The sequence below is a fragment of the Adiantum capillus-veneris genome, chromosome 24, assembly GCF_014529385.1.
Source record: "Adiantum capillus-veneris isolate H3 chromosome 24, ASM1452938v2, whole genome shotgun sequence".
Lineage (NCBI taxonomy): Eukaryota > Viridiplantae > Streptophyta > Polypodiopsida > Polypodiales > Pteridaceae > Adiantum > Adiantum capillus-veneris.
This window is the reverse complement of record NC_140954.1, coordinates 126,035,353-126,045,198: the sequence shown is the minus strand read 5'-3', so window position 1 is coordinate 126,045,198 and position 9,846 is coordinate 126,035,353. Positions and strand designations below refer to the sequence as shown.

Sequence of the window (9,846 nt, the reverse complement as noted above, 5' to 3'; positions counted from 1 at the left end):
CTAAAAGAATGTTTTCAATACTGTTTTCAAGAGGTGTTTTAATAAAATCATGTTATGAAGGATAAAAGGAATCGTTATTTTAATTGTGATAAGAACGTGGTAGTAACTAAATAACAAAAGAATCATGTGTGAGTGCCGGGTGGTAAGTGGGGATTGACTAAGGTTGTCAATCATGGACGGGTGGACTTGATTAGTCAGGTAACTATCCATCACTGCGCACTGAAACGTTTAGAAAACTTCTTCACTTGGAAGAGGAATCTACCAGCGGCTGTGCCCTCACATATGTTAGGGGGGAAAAAGCGTTGGGTGAGGATAACTTAGCCTAAATTGTGAAAGTTATAGGGCCGAAATAGTTTCTTTTGACTTTTAATACGTTGTCCCGTTTCTGCTGCGAGACAGGACTAGGTCTTCTTCTAAGGCTATAGACCCAAGCCATTGTCAATGGTAAAGGTCTATTCCTTGGATTTTTCTTGTTTAGAGACTCTGATTTTTATCCGGCCTAGAGACCTGTCAAGGATCCCATCCCAATCTTGGTATGGACGGGTTGGGGACCTTACATAGATCTATTTAATATCAATGCAAGAAGATCAGCCAAAAGATCCTTTGCATCGATGTTGGCGGTCGTAGCATAGAGCTCAACCCATCGATATAATGTCAATCTGGTGGATCGGAACCCGGCTAGTGCATGGAGGCGTGGATGCACCAAATGTGATAGCTTGAGGACTCTAGGAAGAGGGGAAAAGCATGGGAATAGAAGAGGGAAAGCTCGGGAAGCTAGATCTACACACACACACACTCAACCTACACTCTAACTCTCTACACATGAGGACATTGATGTTTCCCTTGCTCTCATCTCAAGCACATACACTCTAATCACACATTAAGCACACACACGGAAGCCTAATTAGATCAATGCATGCAACACACGTACACACACTCTCTAATCTAGCACACATGTGAAGCTAGAATGCTCCAACAAGAGGGAAACTTGAGAGAGAAGAGTAGATTAAGACTTAATCAAGCAACAACAACACACATAAGCATGAAAGGCAAGAGCAAGTAGAGAGACTTAGCTTCCATTAACCCCAAACGTCGGCTACATGTGTATGAGGAAGCTCCAAGCTCCATAGCCACTCCTCTTCTTCTTCTCCACACTCACCTCACACTCTCTTGAGCTCTCTTTGCTCTCCAAGAGTTGTCTCTTCTAAGAATGCCCTTTCACATCTTGTGAATTGAGTTATAAACAAAGAGCTTCTAAAAATGGGCGGCCAGCCAAAAGTGTAAATGCATGTAATAGGCATCATCTAGGCTCATCTACTCATAGACGTACAAAGTGGAACTCAAGTAGAGCCCATAGATACAAATAATATGTGTATACACATATGTGTACACACTAATGAAGCACAATGCATGTCGTTGGCGCTCGCCCGTCAACACTCTCCCCTTCCTAATTTCGCGCACGTCCTCGGGGGCCCGTAAGAGTCGTCAGAGGGGTGACGAATGTGGCTGCACAAAAGATAATTTCATTAAGGTGCATGCTAGTCCAACATAAGAGTGAGAGTGCATAATAAAAGAGAAGCAATGAATAGCACCAACAACCACATTAGAGTTTTGCAAAGCAATCATAGAAATTGTAAGGTACATTAGATGGTCAAGTGTAGGCACTTCATTAAAGTCCAAGCTTATTGGAAGTAATACATGAGTTAGCAAAAGGCGTCCGAGTTTTAATCTAAGGTCTCAACTATGCCAAGTCTAAGAAGTGAAATTAGCATGCTTAATAAGAAACAAACATCTAAATGGCACTGAGCTAGGCTTGGGCGCATTTCAAGTAGTAAACAAATATGAGAATCTTTGAATTTCAAGTGGAAGAGGCTTCATTTGCCTTTTGATTTTATGCAAAAATAGGAATTTAAAGCACATGGCAACCATCCAAGAGTGAGACAAACATCAACCTTGGTTCCTTGTATGACTACAAGGCCTTCTCCAAGAGTCTACTAGTTCACTCAAGGCATGGCTACCCCCTAACAATCCAAGGCATCGGTTTAGGGCCTTGACCAAGTGAGCCAAGGTGATTCCCCTCGCCTGCCAAAGACCACTAAGGTGATAGGCCGTACACATAAACATAGACTTTATTTTTCATTTGGTAGCCCTTTGTTTTGGCGTTTTTTGGTTGGATTTCTCTTCCAAATTATATGATGCAATCTCATAAAGTGTAACCAAATGAAACAAGCTTGCACATAGAACTAGCACACCTAAATGCTTGTCAATCATTAAGTAGAATTTTCAAAACCTAGAGCTAGCAATGTCATGAACTAGGATTAACACAAGGTCACAAATGCATACCCATGATTACTAAAAATAAGGTCAAACTTAAATTAATGACTTGCACCAAAACACCTAGATGGAAACTTGCAAAAGCTAGCCTAGCTTGCAAAAACTCATGTGGTTGTGCACTTTATGCACATCAAGGAAAATGTAGTGAAAAGAGGAGAAAGAGGCAATCATGGAAAAAGTACACCTGTAATGGGGTGGATCCTCGTATCCGGATGTGACGATAGACCCCAATATCAATGGAGATGGCCCACCAAATGCAAATCGCCGGGAGTAAATGTCAAGCTAGCCCTCATGCTTCTTTTTCCTGCACAAAAGTAACACACAAAGCACAATACCTCGAGGGGCATATCAGCAGGAAAAGAAGCAATAGTGAAAAAAAAATCAAAGTCCTAAACTAAGGTCTGAAAACCTAGATATCTAGAGGGAAAAACTCAGTGGGAAAAAGTGCCTCTGGTGTATGCACATGTGTCTAGTGCACCATGATCAATCAATAAAAATCAAAGTCGCGTGCGACTAGAACGAAGAAGAGAACCCTCTCTAAATAAAAGGATAGCTCTCTGTCTAACGGTCAAAGGCTGGCTAGCACGTAGATCTATACATGTGGTCTCCGCTGAAGGAAAAATATCATGTCTAGGGATGACATCAGCCTCTATGTCACTGGTCATAGGTCTCTGAAGCTCATGTATCACTGGTACACTCCTACATAGCTCTATGTCTCTATGATGGTCAATAGAAATCTGACTCGAGCTAGTGCTAGGGTCTACGTGTGATAAACTAGGGGGAAGGCTCTTCGGTAGCCAAATCTGCAATGCTCGCGCTCTCATAGGGATATTGGTGCGAGCTCATCTAGCATGTCTGTGTGTGCATCTATCTCTAAGACATGCTCGCTATTGTGGAGGGGCTGGCCTCTCTATGGGTCGTCTCGTCTCTCGACATCTAGCTCGTGGAGGTCTCGCGCTAGGGTATGATCGTGTATGCGCCGGGTATGCTACCACTCGTGGCCTAGGTACCCAAACATGTCTCTGTCCCTCAAAATAGTCATGTGCCTCAAGTGACCATCTAGATGTGAGCCAACCATGTGAAAGTCCGTCATCGGTCATATGGCTCTCTATAAACACAATCGTGTCGTCACAAGGCAAAGATCTAGCGTGTATCTCAGTACGGGGAACATAGACGTGTCGAAGGGGCCAGGAAGCTCTACGTGGAAAACTATGTGCCTCATCTATCATGGGTCGCTCCTCGGTGGCATTACTCGTTGTTGCGGAACCACTGTCTAGAGAAGGCTCTACACATGGCTGGGATGCCTATGTACATGGTCTCCAAACAAGTCTAGTAGGCGGTCTCGTATCCCTACATCGTATGTCAGTAGAGGTCACTCTAGTCCGTGTACGTCCAGGTATCTGTGGTGTAACCTCTATCGGCATGGTGTCTCGAACGTGGTCTCTAGGAACCTGATCTATCAATATACGGCTCGTGGCTGGGGTCTCCGCTCAATCGGGTGATATGATCTTGAATCAGCACTCGTAGATGGCACTAAGGCGGCATCTACCTGGGGTGGGTGCTCTCTCGGTGGCTCACAGACTGTGGCACCACTATGCATGCTAGAAGTGTGGGACATCAATGCTATCGGCTCTGCGGTCTCTCTCGTAGAAGGAGCGACTCTCGCATATGGCTCTGGCTCGATAGCTATCTCTAAGGGCCGCTGTGAGGTCGGCAAATCTAAACAAGGATGCTCATAGGTATCCAAGAACTGCATAATGGTCTCATATGTGTTTAGGTCAAGGTCACTCAATGTGCGACTCTGTGAGTTCTCTTGCTGCACGCTGGAAGTCTCGTGGACGAGAGCGGTAGGTGGTGTAGGCTCCCTAACAATGCTCTGAGTAGTCTCTAGTCTCGGGGGCTCTACCTGTGGGGCAGGCTAAGTGCTGGAGCTATCTCTCGTGGAACACTCCTTAGAGGCTCTTGTGTAGGCTCAAGCATAGGTGTGTCCTGAGCAGCTCTCTCTCGTGCGGTCACTCGCTCGTCAAGATAGGCGTCATCCTCATTGGGCCTCTCCCAAGGTGGTAAAATACGTTGCAACAAAGGAGGCCTAGGTGGTGATATTGCAACTGGTGTGACTGGAGGACTCAGAGCTCTTGGTAACCGTGGAGCTAGCATGGTCGTCGTGGGTAAACATAAGTCCTAAGTTGAAGGGAGTAGGGTAGACCTATAGTCAAAATGTACACTGCGTGGCCGGTATCCCTATAAACTCGCTCACGTGGATCTCCTATCAAATGTGCAAGAACGTGTGCTGAAGGATCTCTGGATCCACCAATTTACAAGCATATGTACCTATGACCGAGCTCGTCTATAAAGGTCATGGTTTTCTCAACTCTGTGAAGCTCCACTAGCCTAGGATGTGTCTGCATGTCTAGGCGATCGTCTGGGTGTTCTCGCTCAATATCATTGAAGTCAAGGGTCTCAATCGAGCGATACTGCTCTCCAAGCTCATCAATATGGACTGCTCTATCGGCCTGTGTGTAGACTCTCACAATCTGCCTAGGTAAAGACAATGGTCGCTATGGGTCTGCCATCTGCACATATAAGTGGTCATGTAAATCAACATAGACGGCAATACCACGCTGGTACTGGCCTATGATACATAGAATCTGACCCTCTATCTGTATCGTGCTACCTGCAGTCTCTCTAGCCTCAAGCGGTGCCTGAAGCGTAGTGATCAGTGGTCTAGGGGCACTCATATCTACAATGTGTAGTCTACCGTGCCCGAACTTTGGTGCTCTCAACGGTGGTGTTGGGGTCATCGTCGCCTCTCTCGTATGGTCTCTAATATGTGTCATCAGAGGCGGGGATGGGTCTCTAGATGGTGCAAGGTGTCGAGGTGGAGACTCCCTAAAATATGTCGCTCGCGGCCTCTCGCTCTCGGTCTCACTATGAGTGGTATGCAAAGTACTAGCACTCGCCGAGGTGTGCATCGCTCTAGACTTGTGGTAGCTCGAAACGCCTGGCAGCAAATCAGGTCTAGGTGACGAGAACCGTGGCGGTGGTCTCCTGAGTGTCCTGGGTGGTGGCACTATGTCTCAAGGAGGTGAGGGACTCCTACTCAAAGCAGGGCGCTGGGTCGGTCGAGGATCATATGGCAACCCACAAGTCAAAAAGTAAAACTCAGTGCCTGCGGTGCTCTCGTAGCATATGTCTCTAGGCTCACCAACTAGTGTCACAACATCTCTGGATAGGCGTTGACTAGATGCACGACACTCTAATTGATATCGGCGCTGAGCACTATCACTATAGATCACTCGGTGACCTACCCGCTGTAATATAACCTGCTCAGGGTGGTCGAATGCCTCAAAGCAGTCGTCTACGTATACTAGCTATATCTCCTCTCGCCTAATCGAATAGTCGACCACGTAAGTGGCACGAAAATCATCTCTAAATGTGCCATCCAGCATGTCGCCGGGACAGACTCGCACTATCTGGAATGTTTGCGTGGGGCCAAGGGAGGCACGACACTGGACAAAAAAGTATCCCTGTGTGTCTGTGTAAGTGGGTCGGCCTCTGTGCTCGCCTACTAGCGCGAGCAATATATACTCGGAGCACTGGCTCGTCACGGCCATCATGTGTGCACAAAGTGCACTCTCTGCGTGTGCACGGTCTCTAGTCGGGCTCCTATGTCTAATCTCGGGCACTCGGGTCAATGGGGTGTGCGGTGCGGAATGTGCGGGGTGATGCACATGAACGTGTGTGTGCGAAGCGAATGTACAACGTGGCGCACCTAAATACGCGTGTGTGTCGGCTGCCAAACGCGGATGCGTATATGTCCGCGTGCGAGTGGTCGTGTGTGTGCGTGCGAGTGAGTGGGTGTGTGACTGCACATATGCGAGTGAAGGCGGGTGCAAGTGAATACGTGGACGAATGGGTGTGAAGTCTCCCTCTCTCTCTCGTCGATGCGCGGAAAAAGCTCCTAGCTCTCTCTTGCTGCGCGGCCCGCACCCTATCTCCCTCTCACTGCGTGATGCGAGAACTTGCTCTTCTCTCCTCTCTCCGGATCCTATGCAAGGAAATGCTCTCTTCTCTCCCTCTCCTTTTTTTTTTTTCTTTTTTGGTGGGAAAGCCTCCAGGCCACAAACCCTTCACTTTTTCAACTTAAGAAAAAAAGCATATATCTCTCTCTTGAATTGAAAGTGAATGCGGAGGGTTTGCATGACGCGGGAACTTGCTCTTCTCTCCTCTCTCCGGATCCTATGCGAGGAAATGCTTTCTTCTCTCCCTCTCCTTTCTTTTTTTTTTTTTTTTTGGTGGGAAAGCCTCTAGGCCACAAACCCTTCACTTTTGCCACTTAAGAAAAAAAAACATCTATCTCTTGAATTAAAAGTGAAGGTGGACGGTTTGTCTTTTTACTCTTATTGAAATAAGAGGGGGCACTATGCACAAATTAAAAGGACGAGGGGGTTTCTTTTACATAGCATTGAAGTAAAAGGTGCTACACAAATTGAGAGAGGGGACAAAGTGAAAGAGAGGACAATTGACAAGGGGCGGTACAATATTAAAAAAAGGGGGGGAGGGGAGGACAAAGTGAAAGAGAGGACAACTGACAAGGGGGGAAAAATTAAGGAGGGGGGCAACGCCTTGGGAGAGGGGGGGGCTATTGTGGGTGTGTGGTTGTGTGTATGTGTGTATGTATATGTTGTGTATGTGTGTGTGTGTGTGTGTTTTTTTTCCAAAATACTTTAAAAAGTAAAAAAAAAATTCTCAAGAGCATAACAAATAGCCAAAAAATGCAAAATTTAGCCCGAAAAATATGGGAAAGTTTCGGGCTCGTGAAGAATACGTCGACGGATTTGGCTACCTAATTTTGTCTGAATTTTCATCAATTTTTGGTCAATTAATTGATTTTTTTGGCATTCGAGAGGCAAAAATTTACCAAAAATCACCAGAAAATTTTTGAAAATGAAGCAACCCCTAAAGCTCTCTTAGACACACATTCTCACCAAGAATCACCCGCTAATTCATCATACATACCAAATGGTAGCAAAAGGCGAGATTCTTGGAGCGTTTTTTGAGCGTTTTTGGCCCGAATCTACCCAAAGCAAATCCGAATGAAGTGCAACTTTCCAAATCACTTTGATACCATATCCGAAACACAAATGTAGCACCAAAATGCATAAACAATCAAAACAACTCAATATGGCATCAAAAGTATACTTTCCAAATGACGATTTCAGAGAAAACGCTAAGTACTTGACTACTTGAATGCACAAACCAAATCAGCGCTTTTGCAAGCACAAATACACTTTCCCGGATGTCCAATTGCACAACTTGAATGCTCAATGCTTATACCAACAAACGGATGACCAAATCACACAAATCCGGCATCAAAAAATTGGCATTCAAACGGATTTCAGAGAGCACACAAAGCACTAAATCCCAAACACCAAACCACCAATGCACACAAGGGATGTAGAGCACTTACATGACCATAATCGATGCATCGAATCCAAGTCCAAATGACGATTACACACCGTGTGTGTACGCGAAGCTCCGGATCCGACGTTTTCACCTACAAGCAACCAAATCCCAAATGCATGATTTGCAACCAAACATCAACAATTTCAGCCCAAAATCATACACACCTTGCCTCTAATTAGACACAAACATACATGTGTAAGCTCAATTGTTAGTAGATTAGTGAGAAATTAGTGTGTAGAAAGAGGGAAAAACCGCAAAATTAGTCTACATGCTACCAAAATCAAAACCTACCACCATTCCTACAACCATAAACCAAAACCTAATGAAGATTAGTGAACTCAAACCATCACACGGGTGATCCTCTAGCTTAGGTGCGCGATCCCCAACAGTGGCGCCAATGTTGGCGGTTGTAGCATAGAGCTCAACCCACCGACATAATGTCAATCAGGTGGATCAGAACCCGGCTAGTGCATGGAGGCGTGGATGCACCAAATGTGATAGCTTGAGGACTCTAGGAAGAGGGGAAAAGCATAGGAATAGAAGAGGGAAAGCTCGGGAAGCTAGATCTACGCACACACACACTCAACCTACACTCTAACTCTCTACACATGAGAACATTGATGCTTTCCTTGCTCTCATCTCAAGCACACACACTCTAATCACACATTAAGCACACACACGGAAGCCTAACTAGATCAATGCATGCAACACATGTACACACACACTCTAATCTAGCACACATGTGAAGCTAGAATGCTCCAACAAGAGGGAAACTTGAGAGAGAAGAGGAGATTAAGACTTAATCAAGCAACAACAACACACATAAGCATGAAAGACAAGAGCAAGTAGAGAGACTTAGCTTCCATTAACCCCAAACGTCGGCTACATGTGTATGAGGAAGCTCCAAGCTCCATAGCCACTCCTCTTCTTCTTCTCCACACTCACCTCACACTCTCTTGAGCTCTCTTTGCTCTCCAAGAGTTGGCTCTTCTAAGAATGCCCTTTCATATCTTGTGAATTGAGTTATATACAAAGAGCTTCTAAAAATGGGCAGCCGGCCAAAAGTGTAAATGCATGTAATAGGCATCTAAGCTCATCTACTCATAGACGTACAAAGTGGAACTCAAGTAGAGCCCGTAGATACAAAGAATATGTGTATACACATATGTGTACACACTAATGAAGCACATATGTATATACAAAGAATATGTGTATACACATATGTGTACACACTAATGAAGCACAATGCATGTCGTTGGCGCTCGCCCGTCAACAATCGATGAAACATTAAGCTAGCAAGGCATAATGGTTATATGCCATTAGGAAGCGAATAGGGTCTAGGAGGGCCTCTTTATTTGATAGTTTAATGGAATCAAACCTTTAGTATTAAAAAAGAAATCAAAGAATAGAGTTTGAATCCAAACAAGCAAAACAACTAGTTTATCTAAATAATTCAAAATTCTCCCCTAAATGAACCTTAAAATCTAGTAGTTAAACCCACATCATGTAGCATAGCTATGGAAAGATGTTGGTACATAGATTGTAGATCTATAATCTTTGCTCAAGTGTGCAATCATATGTAAGAGTTTGGACATAACCTTTGAATTTTGGAAACATAGCATTTTGGAAGTCTTAATGGGCTGAACCTTAGGGTCTTTTTAGCCCATTGTTGCACATGGCTCTTTTGCAGATGGCCCCCCTTTTGGATCCCTATTTTCCCTGCTTTGGATCCCTACTGTGGCCGGTCTGCTAGCTTAACCAATATTCTAGCTTTTTCTCCCCTGGCACTTCCCCACATTAAATGATCAGTTTAATATGAGAAAATCATTTAGGAGAATTAGATATTGATTATTATGACATTACCTCTCTCTTGAAATCATAGTCGTCCTCGACTATGGTGTAGAGAGGATAAAGCATATTCATTAGTCCTTTTCTTAGCGGGTAGAGGATCCCTATGTTACCCTACGACATCATTCCACAATGGATGACTAGTCCATTTGGCGCTTGAGAGCCTGAGGCTGCGGCAAGCATGTCTGCTCATTAGTC

At 44.8% G+C, this 9,846-nt stretch overlaps 1 pseudogene; it reads right to left on the bottom strand.

Moving 5' to 3' along the window:
- Nucleotides 1-1,092: 1,092 nt before the first annotated feature.
- Nucleotides 1,093-8,775, bottom strand: LOC147427098 (uncharacterized; annotated as a pseudogene).
- Between the last annotated feature and the right edge of the window lie 1,071 nt (nucleotides 8,776-9,846).